The sequence below is a fragment of the Rhinatrema bivittatum genome, chromosome 11, assembly GCF_901001135.1.
Source record: "Rhinatrema bivittatum chromosome 11, aRhiBiv1.1, whole genome shotgun sequence".
Taxonomy (NCBI): domain Eukaryota; kingdom Metazoa; phylum Chordata; class Amphibia; order Gymnophiona; family Rhinatrematidae; genus Rhinatrema; species Rhinatrema bivittatum.
In genome coordinates this window covers 95,025,609-95,037,924 of record NC_042625.1, presented here as the reverse complement: position 1 = coordinate 95,037,924, position 12,316 = coordinate 95,025,609, and the positions used below count along the sequence as shown (strand labels likewise).

The 12,316-nt window shown below is 41.8% G+C and overlaps 1 protein-coding gene across 5 annotated transcripts in view; it reads left to right on the top strand.

Annotated features, from left to right (window-relative positions):
- THRAP3 (thyroid hormone receptor associated protein 3) overlaps positions 1-12,316 on the top strand; it is a 135,697-nt gene that overhangs the window by 52,003 nt on the left and 71,378 nt on the right. The gene's annotated exons all lie outside the window — the stretch shown is intronic.

The window sequence follows — 12,316 nt, the reverse complement described above, 5'->3', positions numbered from 1 at the left end:
GAGCCCTCTGTAACTCCTGAGCCTTGACTGCATTTTCACTGTTTTAAAGATTATTTTTAGCATATTGGACTAGGAGTACATTATGCAAATTTGAGTGGGTGGTGACATGTGAAGACAGGTGCTGTCTAGTCTCAAAAGCTCATATACGTCATCTTTGAATTAGTTCTGTGTTGAACTAATAAAAATGTCACTGTCTAAAAGAATCTAGATGGGTGGAGACAGAAATGTATTTTTGTGCATTACAGCCAAATTGCTTACATCCTGAACAAACTGCAATAGGTAATTTAGGAAAACGTGGCAAGACAGATTGGGAAATTAATACAGATCCAATGTAGTCGAAATTTAGTGCACCAGTTAATAAATAATCCAAGTTCCAAGAAAATGCTGGGTCACAGCATCTGCAGCTCATGTCCCTTGTCAGAGATTGAACCACAAACTTGCAAAATGGTTTCTGAAAACTGAACGAGGAGGAGCAGAGGGAGTGAAAAGTGTACCTGCACCGTCTGTTATTTTGTCCAAGCCTGGTCAGTTCATAATCATGTTTTAACCTAACAATTTGTTAAAGCAGCAGTACTTGCTAGGTTTTTATTTCTCAACTATACTGCTTCATTTTGGGTCTTCAATAACTTTAGTTACAGTAGCTGAAACCAAGTTAGCAATATCTTCTATGTTAAGCTGTGAGGTTTTTTTCTGTCAGCAGCCATTTCAGGTTCCAGTGCTTTCAGTTTCTCTCTCAGCCTTTTTGCTGTTTCTTTGCAATCGATTTTCCCAGTTTTTTTGGTAGGCACGTTCCCTTTTGTTTTCTGTGATGAGCTATTTTGTTCATAGCAATTGATGCTTTTAATGCGATTTAAAGCTTTCTGAGTACGGCAGCCCAGGAGCTTCTTGGTGTACATGCACTCTGCAGCATGACACTGCAGGAAGTATCCTAGCCTGTAAACCCTAATATAGTTTCACTTGAGTTTATTTTAATTACATTTTTAAAGTTTGTGTTTTGGGGATTTTTGGGGAGCTTTGATTTTAGCATTCCTGTCCAGTACATGTATCATATGTAATACCTGCATAGGGGTTCTTATGGGGATCAGTACATCAGCACAACACCCTGATTTATGTAATTTTGTTGATGGGCATGGCAGCAAGAAATGCTCAATGTCTTGAGTGAAGAAAAATTAGAATAAAAAAGGAGCATACATGTGTAGAAAGTTTTTGTATACTACTACTTTAAAAATGGGAGCAGGCATATTTCCTTTACATTGCCTTGGCTGCTTGGTTAGTTGGGCAAAGTTTCCGTTTCCTTTGGAGTAGGTGACGTCGCTGCTTAATATAACTAATTTTTTTTATAGCTGAATTGTTTGCTGACGTGTATTAAAAAGATTCCAGATGCCACCTAACTTTTTTTTTTTTTTTTTTTTAAGTAGAATTACTTTTCTCACCTCATTCTTTTCCTAAAATATTTTCATTTTAGGATGACAAATGTAAATTATGTAGAAAATTAGGAAGATTGTTAAAGCTTTAAAGGTATGGAAGCAGAGATATTTCTTTTTTTACTCTTAGTTTTTGCTTGTTCTTTTAAAAGTATACAAAATGTAACACCTTTTTTGGGCCATTCATATTGTAGAACAAATTGTGTGATAGACATATACATTTTTCTGAGCTCTAATTTAAAATGTGACTATTATGCCTTGTCATTTTAAATTGGGAGTGATCATATTGACTTTCACTATTCCTATTACGTTTTGCTCGCCTATCAGATTGCAGTAGATGAATAGGGAATGTTTTCCCACAAGAAAATTACATCTCATTCTTTCAAGGAGAATTGGCTTGCTCTTTTATTGTTTCTAATCACTCATACAGCCCTATCCTGATACCAAATTTTATGTGAAATAGTGTGGTCAGATCAAGCTTTTTGCCTGGAAGACTTCTGCAGCAAATGCTGATATTTATGTTGGTCATTCCAGCAAGCTCTTCTAGTCCAGATCCCCATGTGTCAGCAGAAAGGATAATGATTGATTTTGCTAGTGCGAATCTTGATAAAAATTGATCTCTGGGTATGATTTCTCCTTTCAAATTTCCAGCACTTTTTAACAGAAATGCATGAGAATGAAAGAGTGGCTCACATTCAGAAAGTGGAGCCTTGTTTTACTTTTACCCTGGATAGTTTGCTAATGTTTAATTTTGCAAACTCCACATTGGACTTTGCTTTATTTTATTTTTTTGTTTTCTAAGGTTTGCCAGCTGACAGACTACCTCATGATGAAATGTGTTCATAGCTAAATTGCCAAAAATCTTTAATTGGTATTGCTTGAAATATTCTTTTAATTGCAGTGTTTGATTTCTTAATGCTTAAGATTATTATTAAGAAGTATTTACAGTTAAATGCTTTTGGCTGATGCAAGCTAAGCAGTTCTAGGCATTCTAATCTGAGATTTATGGGGGAGAGGGGGGGGGTTAGCTGTATCTTTTACATTCCCGAGGTAGATAGTGTCTGGGGATGTCTCTAAGCTGTTAATTCTATTCCTATCTTTAGTGGGGTGAAGTTGGAGATGAAATCTTCCATGTCTGAAGGCAAGGAACAGCTTTTGATCTTTCACCTGTGATTTTCCTCTATGACAAACGCTCTTGGAAACCACTGGACCATAGATAAAGAATGTCCACATTTAGCAGCGCTTAGATTTCATTGCTACTCTAAGACATCATACAGTAAGGATTTTCCAATAAACATAAAACTAGGGAAAACTCTTTGGAGTATGAACTAATGTTTGTATACTACTTTACAATGTACATTTGCAGAGTATCCCAATAGATTCTGGTACCACTGCTGCTTGGTACTATAAACTATGTTAGACAGTTTCAGAGGAAAGAAAGAATAAGCATTAGAAATGTGCTTACTCTAGAACAGGGGTGCTCAAACCAGTCCTTGGGAGCCCCCTAGCCAGTCAAATTTTCCAAATATTTTTAATGAATATGCATGAGATTTATCTGCATATATAGAAGGTAAAGCATGCAATTAAATTTAATGTATATTCATTAGAGGTATCCTGAAAACTTGACTGACTGGGGGGGCAGGGGCCCAAGGACTGGTTTGAGCACCTCTGCTCTAGAACAGCGGTTCTCAACCGGTGTGTCGTGACACACCAGTTTATCGCCAAAGTCACACATGTGTGATCCACACTTTCCGGTCACCCGCTGATCCAGCTGCTGCTCCTGCCCCAGCGAAATAGGAACTCATCCTCTGCCCGGGCTTCAAATGCTGATAGCCCTGGTGGAACGTGGCAGGTGAGCTGGAGTCATTGGCACCGGTATGGTCACTTCTTCCCGCCCCCCCCCCCTCCCCGTGGCCCGGAAGAAGAAGTGGTAGACAGCGGCTACGTGCACAGGAAGAAAAGACCATGCTAGTGCATGCAGCGTGGTGCGGAGCAAAAGAGGAGCAACATCAGCCCCCACAGCAGATGGGACTCCTTTCTTGAGGCCACGAGAAGTGGAGGAGGCTGCTGCTGTCGCTAGTTCAGTGGGGGGGGGGGTGAGAGTGAGTGAGTGTTTGAGATCCTCTGTGTGTGTGTGTGACAGCATGTATGTGAGTGATTGATTGAGAGTCTGTATGTGTAAGTGTGTGATTGAGATCCTTTGTGTGTGAGAGAGATAGCATGAATGTAAGTGTATGATTAAGAACTTGTATGTGCAAAAGAGATCATGTGTATGGATGATGAAGAGCCTGGGTGTATAAGTAAGAGCGAGAGCATATGTCTGCGTGTGATTGAGAGCCGGTGTAGGTGAGGGAGTATGTGATTGAGAGCCTGTGTGTAAGTGAGAGAAAGAGAGCACATGTGTGTAGGTGTGTGAATGAGTCTGTGTGTGAGAAAGAGACGTGTGTAAGTGTGTGATTGAAAGCCTGTATGTGTGCAGGTGTGAAAAGACAGACGTGTGTATACGTGTGTGACTGAGATCCAGTGTGAGAAAGAGAGTTTGTGTGTGACAGAGGAGAAAGGTACAAGCAACCATCCCTCCTCCTCCTAATTCAAAACAATCTCAGGGCACCTGGATATCAAACATTCCCAGGTATGCAGAGCAAGGCATATTTTATCATTATTTTTCATTATTGGGTCTTTGTGTCTGCTATTTTGAAATATGTTATTGGTATCTAGAAATGTTTTATATGAGTTTTTAATTATTGGATATTCCATTCATCAGCTATTTTGAAATCTGTTCTTTTTGTTAGTATGGTTTTCTGCTATTGATTTTATATTTCTTGATTTGTTTTGAGGACTGGTGATGTTCTCTTTTTGCTTTGTTACACTGCATGCGGTCTCTGGCTTGTTTCTATTTATGCTTTATGGTCTCTTTATTCTTTGTTAGGTGAGGGTCTGCACATGTGACTGAGGTGAGATATTCTGTGGCGTGTAGTTTCTATGTAGGGCTCTATAGCAGCCTGGCTTGGTTCGTTTTCCTAATAGGAGGAGTATTGGGGTCTTAAGGCCTGGTATAATATTTTCAGTGTTGCCTTTTCTTAGGTAAGGTGGTTACTGTTTGAGTGCTGGAAATTGGTGTTTTGATATGGGATGTTTACTATTTATTCAATTTCTGTTCAGAGTACTTGTCATTCTTAACAATAAAAATAATACTGGACCTTTTTTTTTTTTTATTTCTGTCATAAATTGTAATGAGCAGTGTGTCATGGTCTGTTAGGTATATCACGATGGGAAAAAGGTTGAGAACTACTGCTCTAGAAAGATGGTTTTCCAAAAGGATTTGCTGTAGAAACAATTGTAAAAATCCTATTTTCAATCAAGCATACAGTTTTTACCTACCTTGTTCGGAGGTCTAAAACTCGGTATTTGAAAGACCTATTACAATTTTCTTTAATTTGCTTTATTGTGGCTTAAATGTATATGCTGTTTGACCTGCTTGGGCGCATATAAAGATATTTGTCACAGAAATATAGAATAAAATGCCAGACGTAAGGACTATTAAGACCAAACTAGTCTGCCAGTTTTACTACCTTTCTCTTTCTAAAATGTATTTTAGTTATTGAAATCTGGTAAATGTTTCATGTTTGTAGCATAGATTAATACCAGTCCTCCTCTTGAAACAACAGAACTTTAGTTATGATGAAGTATTTCATGAGAAATAAGCATTAATCACAGCGTTACAATGGAAATGTATATACTTCTGTCAAAAGTTTGAATTTTAAAACAGATAATATTTTTTTTATTAATCATAACAGGATTTATAGTTTTATTGCGTCCTGACCAAACATAGTAAATTGCTTCATGAATCAAGATCATTACATCTTTCATATATAGAGAGAGGATAGGAGACCCTTAGAATGGCAAAGGATATAGAATTACCCTTACATGCAAAGCTGAATTAATGTTCAGCTGCTCAGTGTGCCTTATAGCTATCAGATTCATATCAGTCGACTGGTATTCTGTGTCACAAAGAAAATTACAGAATATGGCTGTTCAAAAAGCCTTGTGATGTAAACCGTCCTTTTCTTTATTTTTATTGCTTCTATTTCATGTTGAGGATAAACTGTAGCAGGACAGGAAAACCAAGGAGGAGTTTTTTTTTTTCAATTACAAAACTTGGAAGAGGCTATTAATAGTAATAAACGGTCAGTTGCCATTGCCAGATTGTAATCCCCCTCATCTACTCTGTAAGGCTGGTGGTACAGAGGCTGTCTGTCTATATGTATGTGTTTAATTTTTGGCAAATACATTGTTTTTCTCTTATGATAAACATATAACAAGGCACAATTTATTTTATTTATTTTATTTGTTTTTCTATTAGACTGTTTGTATTTTGCCATTGTTACTTAATTTAATGAACCTTTTATATACTTATCAAACTAATTTGATCAAAAATTAAACATTTAAAATCCAAAAATTCTTGCTTTAGAGCACAGATATCAAACTGTGATCTTTGAGGGCCACTAACTGGTCTGACTTTCAAGATGTCAGTAATGAATATGCATGAGAAAAGGATATGAAAGCAGTTTTGTATAATTATTTAAACATTCTTATGTTCCAAAGATTACAATAAATAACATCCATAATCAAACAAAATAAATTAGTGCATACATAAATTTATATATAAACCATAAAACCGATAGCAGTATATTGCAAATCTATCTCATTATGGATGTGGATTCAATGTATTTATTTTGGCAGGCATGTGTGTACCTCACAGACTTTCTAGTGCACTCAGAAAAATGGATAGTATGCGGGTATCTCATTATTAAAAATACATGCATACTCTCCGTTGCTAGCATACTCTCTGTGGCGAGGAACATAAAATATCCGCCAAAACAGATGTGCTGAATGCATATCTCTAATATTCATTAGGGATGTCCCCAAAACTCAAATCAATTTGTGTTCTTTGGAGATTGCAGAGGGACCAAATAACAGGCTGATGCAATATTGGTGTGTATTAAACAGGCACTCACGACTGAGCACACGCCAATCCACCTCTCCCGGGCACCCGATTTAATATTTAAATCGACTGCTGTGGTAAAAAGGAGGTGCTAGAGAAAATTTTGCATCCCTAGTGCCACCTTGGCATCAAGCACCCAGAAAAGGTGGCTGTCAGCGGGTTAGGAAAACGGACGCTCAGTTTTATGAGCGTTCCTTTTCCTAACGTGTGCACAGCCACAGGTTAGGAAAATGGTCACCCGTTAATTGAGCGTCCCTTTTCCTAACCTGACTGCCGGCACACTTTTTTTTTTAAGGTTTTTCCTTTTTCGGTTCCTCCGTTTTAATATTGCCACAATATTAAGTTGGGGAAACTACAGAAGAGCAATATTTTCTGCTTTTCTGTAAACTTTTGGATTCCTCAAGAATTAATGCCTTCTCCAGGGCAGGTGTTAATTTTTTAGGGTAAAAATGTGCATGTCGGGCACTTTTTTTTTTTTTTTTTGCATTGAGGGGGAAATAGCTATAGCCTCATCAACATGAATTTACATGTGATAAGCGCTATTAGCTACGCGCTCAGTTGAATGCGCATTTTGGACATGCTAACCCTAGTTTTTCATCAGGGGTTATGGACACTCGTCCAATTATGTGTTGAGCCATGCACTGCGGCCAACAGACTGTATTGCATTGGCCTGTAATGCATTTTCCTCCACTGTCCATGTGACCCAACTATACATTCACTGCTCCTCTCCTGCCTCCCCCAACATTATCTTCTCCAGTATATAATATGTTTTACGTGATGTCATGCTTTGCTACAGAAATTGAAAAGGATTAGTGTGCAGCTCTCAGGTTTTAGGATGAAGTGAGTTAATAACTCCCTTGAGAGATCAAGTTGCGAGTCTGTTGTTCTCATCCGTGTTTGTCATAAATGAATTGAGCAGGTGATCCATGCCAGCCTTGCCTGTGACACAGCTGTCATCTATTTAGGAGCTAGCAAGGCTTCTGGAATTAGGTAATATTGAAGCACCTTTTGCTGGTGTCAGTTAAAAATGAAGTGACTGTAGAGCTTTTTCTGTAGTGAGCTTGTAGGGACAGCTATTATCCTTGGGATATTGGACTTCATACCTGTAGCCTGGTTCTTATTGCAACTCCTTTTATAATAGCATTCTTCTTCATCATCATTATTTCTTTATGACATGCTTTTCCATCAAGAAAGTTCAAAACAAGATACAGTTAGCCAAATAAAAATCAGGTATAATGCAGTAGATAAGGAGGTAAGAAGAAACTAATGATATTCCCTTTTTTTCAAAGTTTGTGAAAAAAAACCCAACTAATATAATATGACCCAATGGGAAGAGGAAAAGATTATAGTAGATTTGTCAGTGGTTTGCTTGGTAGATCATTGTCTTACATAGGAAGAATGGGGCTTTTTTTGTCGGTCCAGAAAGGTACAGGTGTCTGTCTGAATGAAATTTATAGAGATTTGGGGCAGAAGTATTGCAAATTCTTTTATTGGGTTTCCTGAGGAAATCTACCAATAGCAGCTGAGGTCTATGAATTTGTGTGTGATAGAGCTTTTCTCAGGCCTTCTGGCACCTGTCATACCAATTGCTTTAATAGATGGGGTGCAGTGTGTTTAGATTTTATGGACGTGTCTAACCCCAACAAGTCAGGCCTTCATTGTGCTATTTCTGTTTAGATTGGAACATAGCATTTGAAAAGTATGAGTATTTGTCTTGATATATAGAATTAGCTGAAGCAAAACATTGTGTGTTGTATTGTCTGTGAACAACTAAAATAGTTAATGTAACTTTCTCTAAGTGTACCGGTTCTGCCAGTGGGTGAATTTACTTTTGAGGACAAGGATAACAGTTCAGTGTGTATTGAGAAGACAAACAATTGGGATTTTTTTTATAAAACAGTATGTCTTTTCCTAGCATGTAGACAAATGGACTCAGGACCAGTGGTTTATGCTCCCCTACCAGCAAATGGAGATAGAGCAAGCTGATGTCACAGTATATATAACTCTGCAGTGACCCCAGCCTGCCAGTATTCTCTTCAAAAGCCAACTGTGAACAGACTAGCAAAAAACTAATTAAAAACAGTCAACCATTACTGTGCTCAACCAACAATAAACACTGAACTTGAGTAAGAACATAGTTACCCCATTCTAGGGACTGGATGGACACTTACCAGTAATCCCCTGGGATCCGTTTCCCCACAGGATCAGTTGGCAGCTAAGGGTGGGAAGCTGAGTCCCATCTATCTACATTAAGGAAACAAAGTTATCAGGTAAGTAATTGAAAAGGTCCTTTTCAATGTTTTTTTTTTTTAGATTCAGGAGTAGTTCTGGAGGATTGGAGACTGGTGGATTTGATTCCTATTTACAAAAGCGGAAGTAAGGAGGAGGCTGAGAACCTCTGGCCAGTTAGTCAGACCTCAGTGCTGGGCAAATTAATGGAATCATTATTTTAAATAAATAAAAAATAAAGGTTAGTGCAGTTTCTGGAATCCAATGGATAGTAAGGTTTTACCCAGAGGTAGGTCTTGTCAGATGAATCTGATCAGTTTCTTTGATTTGGTGACCAGAAAGTTGGATTAGGAGAGAGCCCTTAGATGTAATGTACCTGGATTTCAGTAAGACCTTTGACAGGGCTCCGCATAAGCGACTTATACATAAATCTGCACCCTTGGAGTGGGCGCTATAGTGACTGACTGAGTGGGAGGTGACAAAGGGTAGTGGTAAATGGAATTCACGCCAAGGAGGAGGGCGTTACTAGCAGTGTACCTCAAGGGATCAGTCCTTGGACCGGATCTTTTCAACATTTTTCATGAGCAACATTGCCAAAGGCTTGTCAAGGGTTTTTCTTTTTGCTAATTATACCAAATTTGCAATAGGACAGACATCCAATAAGTAGAGGAAAATATGAGGAGTGATTTAGCGAAGCTCAAGGAATGATCTAAGGTCTGGCAGCTAAGATTTATGCAAAACATTTGCAGAGTTATACATGTAGTACAAAAACCCAAAAGAGAAGTGTAATATAGGGGTGAAATTCTAAGTATGAAAGAATAGGATCTGGGGATAATTGTATCTGATGATCTTAAGGTGGCTAAACAGGTGGATAAAGTGACTTCAAAATTTATTTTATTTATATTTCGCCTTTCAGGTATTTCAAAGCAGATTACATTCAGGTACTGTAGGTTTTTTCCTGTCCCTAGAGAGCTCACAGTCTATATTTGTACCTGCGGCAATGGAAAGTGAAGTGACTTGCTCAAGGTCACAAGGAGCAGTAGTGGCATTTGAACCCTGGCTTCCCTGGTTCGCAGCCCACTGACTGCTTTAACCACTAGGCTACTACTCCACTTGAAAAGCCGGAATGATGCTTGGTTTCATAATGAGGAATGGTCTGCAGAAAAAGGGAGGTGATAGTTACCCCTGTATAAGTCCTTAGTGAGACTTCATTTGGAATATTGTGTGCAGTTCTGGAGACTATATCTTCAAAAGGATGTAAACCTGTCCCAGAGGGTGGCTACTAAAATGGTTGGTGATTTCGTTCTAAAGCATATGGTGACAGACTTAAATATCTAATTTCCTAGTGTGTAGCAGATGGACTCAGGACCAATGGGTATAGTGTACTCCTGATAGCAGTTGGAGACGGATCAGATTTCAATCTGACATCAGCCCTAGTACATATACCCTGCAGGAAGTGCAGCTCTTCAGAATTTTCCGTCTCCATAGCAGTTAGGGACTACTTGCACGCTCTCACAGCGTTAGAGTAAATTTACCGGAGAAAACCCAAAATAAGAAATCTTACCTCTACAGACGAGCCCCGCTCTCCTACGGTGACACACTCAGGTCCCTCCCCCAGTTGAGAATTCCCGAGGTGATTTCCTCAATCCCTCGGAGGTAAGTCTCGGTCCGGCGGCCGACCCTTGGCGGGGACCTAGCCCCCGATTTCGGGTGCGGCTGAGAGGCAGCAGGTGCAACCTCGAGCGAGGCGGTGAAGGTATTTTCCCTCTCCCCCCGCAGCCAGAGACCGCCCGGAACGCAACCGGGAAGCACCGAGACAAGGTAAGATCGGAGTCTTTAAAGAAGATTTCTGTCTCCGAAGCTCGAGGAGTCACACAGGTCGCCGGCCGGGCCCAGTGCCACCGGGTTGATCCGCCCTAGCAGGGCTAGACCCTGGTTAGATCCAAGGGTCCTCCCACGTGGAGACCCCTGTGGTGGTCGCCATATTGTCCGCGTGGTCACGGCACCATTTTGATCTGCTTGCTGCCCAGTTCGCTGTTTCGATCCGTGCGCACAGAGGCGAGCCGTGCACACAAATTCCTTGTGCACACAACGTCGCACGCTCAAGTACCGTGTGCACAAGATACGCTCGTAACATGCGCTTACTGTGCCGGGCGCATAACTGCGATTTGTGCGCACACCAGCATGCACATCCTGAGCGCGCGCACACAACTTCGCATAACAGATTTTACGCGCCTATATCTGTGGCATCACGGGAAAAGGAGCTCAAGGCTCAGGGCCTCTGCCCAGCATGCCACATCAGAGCCGCACAACACGAAGAGGCCAACGCCCTGTGTATCCAGTGTGAGGAGTCCCAGCCAGGACCGAGTTCTAGCTCCTCAATAAGTACCCCCAGACCTAGCAAAGCCCAGCGGGACCCCCCCCCTCAAACAGGACCCCCCAGGGACATAGCGCTTCCTAGCTTGGACCCAGTGTCTATCTCCTGGGTGGAATTCTTCAAAGGCCTGCACACCTTTGTTCACATGCAGACAGAGCCTCCGATAACACGGCCACTGCCTCCACCAGAGGACCTCTACGCCCCGGGACCCTCTAGGCCCAGAGAAGTGAATCCACCACGCAGAAGCCCCACCTACGGGGACACGGACAACTCGGAGGAGGAATCAGAGCCCCTGGAGGAGGGAGAACTCCCTCCGGGGACAGAGCCTCACCGGACCATGAGGCGCTTCTTCACCAGGGACGAGCTTCCAGACCTGGTCACCCACAGCCTGAAGGAGCTTGCTATCCCGGGCACAAGTGCCTCGGGGGAACCTAAGACGAATCCCCTGCTAGAGGGACTCCGTCAGACCTCCTGCCATTTCCCTCTGTTACAAGCCGTCCAACAGTTAATTGACCTGGAATGGGTTGCCCCAGAGTCTACATTCAAAGGGGGCCGGGCTCTGGCAGCCATGTACCCTCTGGACCCAGCAGCCAAAGACATTCTGACATGCCCAAAAGTGGATGCCATGGTCTGCGCGGTCTCGAAGCGCACTACTATCCCAGTGGAGGGAGGCGCAGCACTCAAAGATGCTCAAGACAGACGTCTAGAATTCATCCTCAAACAGTCCTTTGACATCGCCGCTATGTCCCTACAGATAGCGGCCTGCTGCGCCGTGATGACACATGCCTGCCTATCACAGACCAGGAGCAACACTCCTGGGGAAGCCATGGAACCAGCAGTATCATTCCTCGCGGATGCTGCTTCCGATCTGGTGCGCACCAGAGCTAGAGGAGTGTCATCAGCCGTGGCAGCCAGGAGGTAACTCTGGCTCCGAAGCTGGTCAACCGACGCGTCTTCCAAAACAAGACTCACAAGGATGCCCTTCAAGGGATCCCTCCTGTTCGGAAGCGAACTAGAGAAACTTGCTAACAAATGTGGCGAGTCCCCATTGCTGCGGCTACCGGAGGACAGGAATAAGAGAAACCAGCGACCCTTCCCCCGAACTTCCAGGGGCAGAGGTTCATAGCGCTTCAACCCATACAGAAACACTTATCAAGCGCCTCGTCCTACAGACAGGAAGCAGTCCTTTTGGAACAAGCACAACAAAAGGGGAACCAGCTCTGGACCAGGCCCCAGCCGCACCCCACAATGAGAATCAGCTAGAAGAGACCAGAGCAAGCA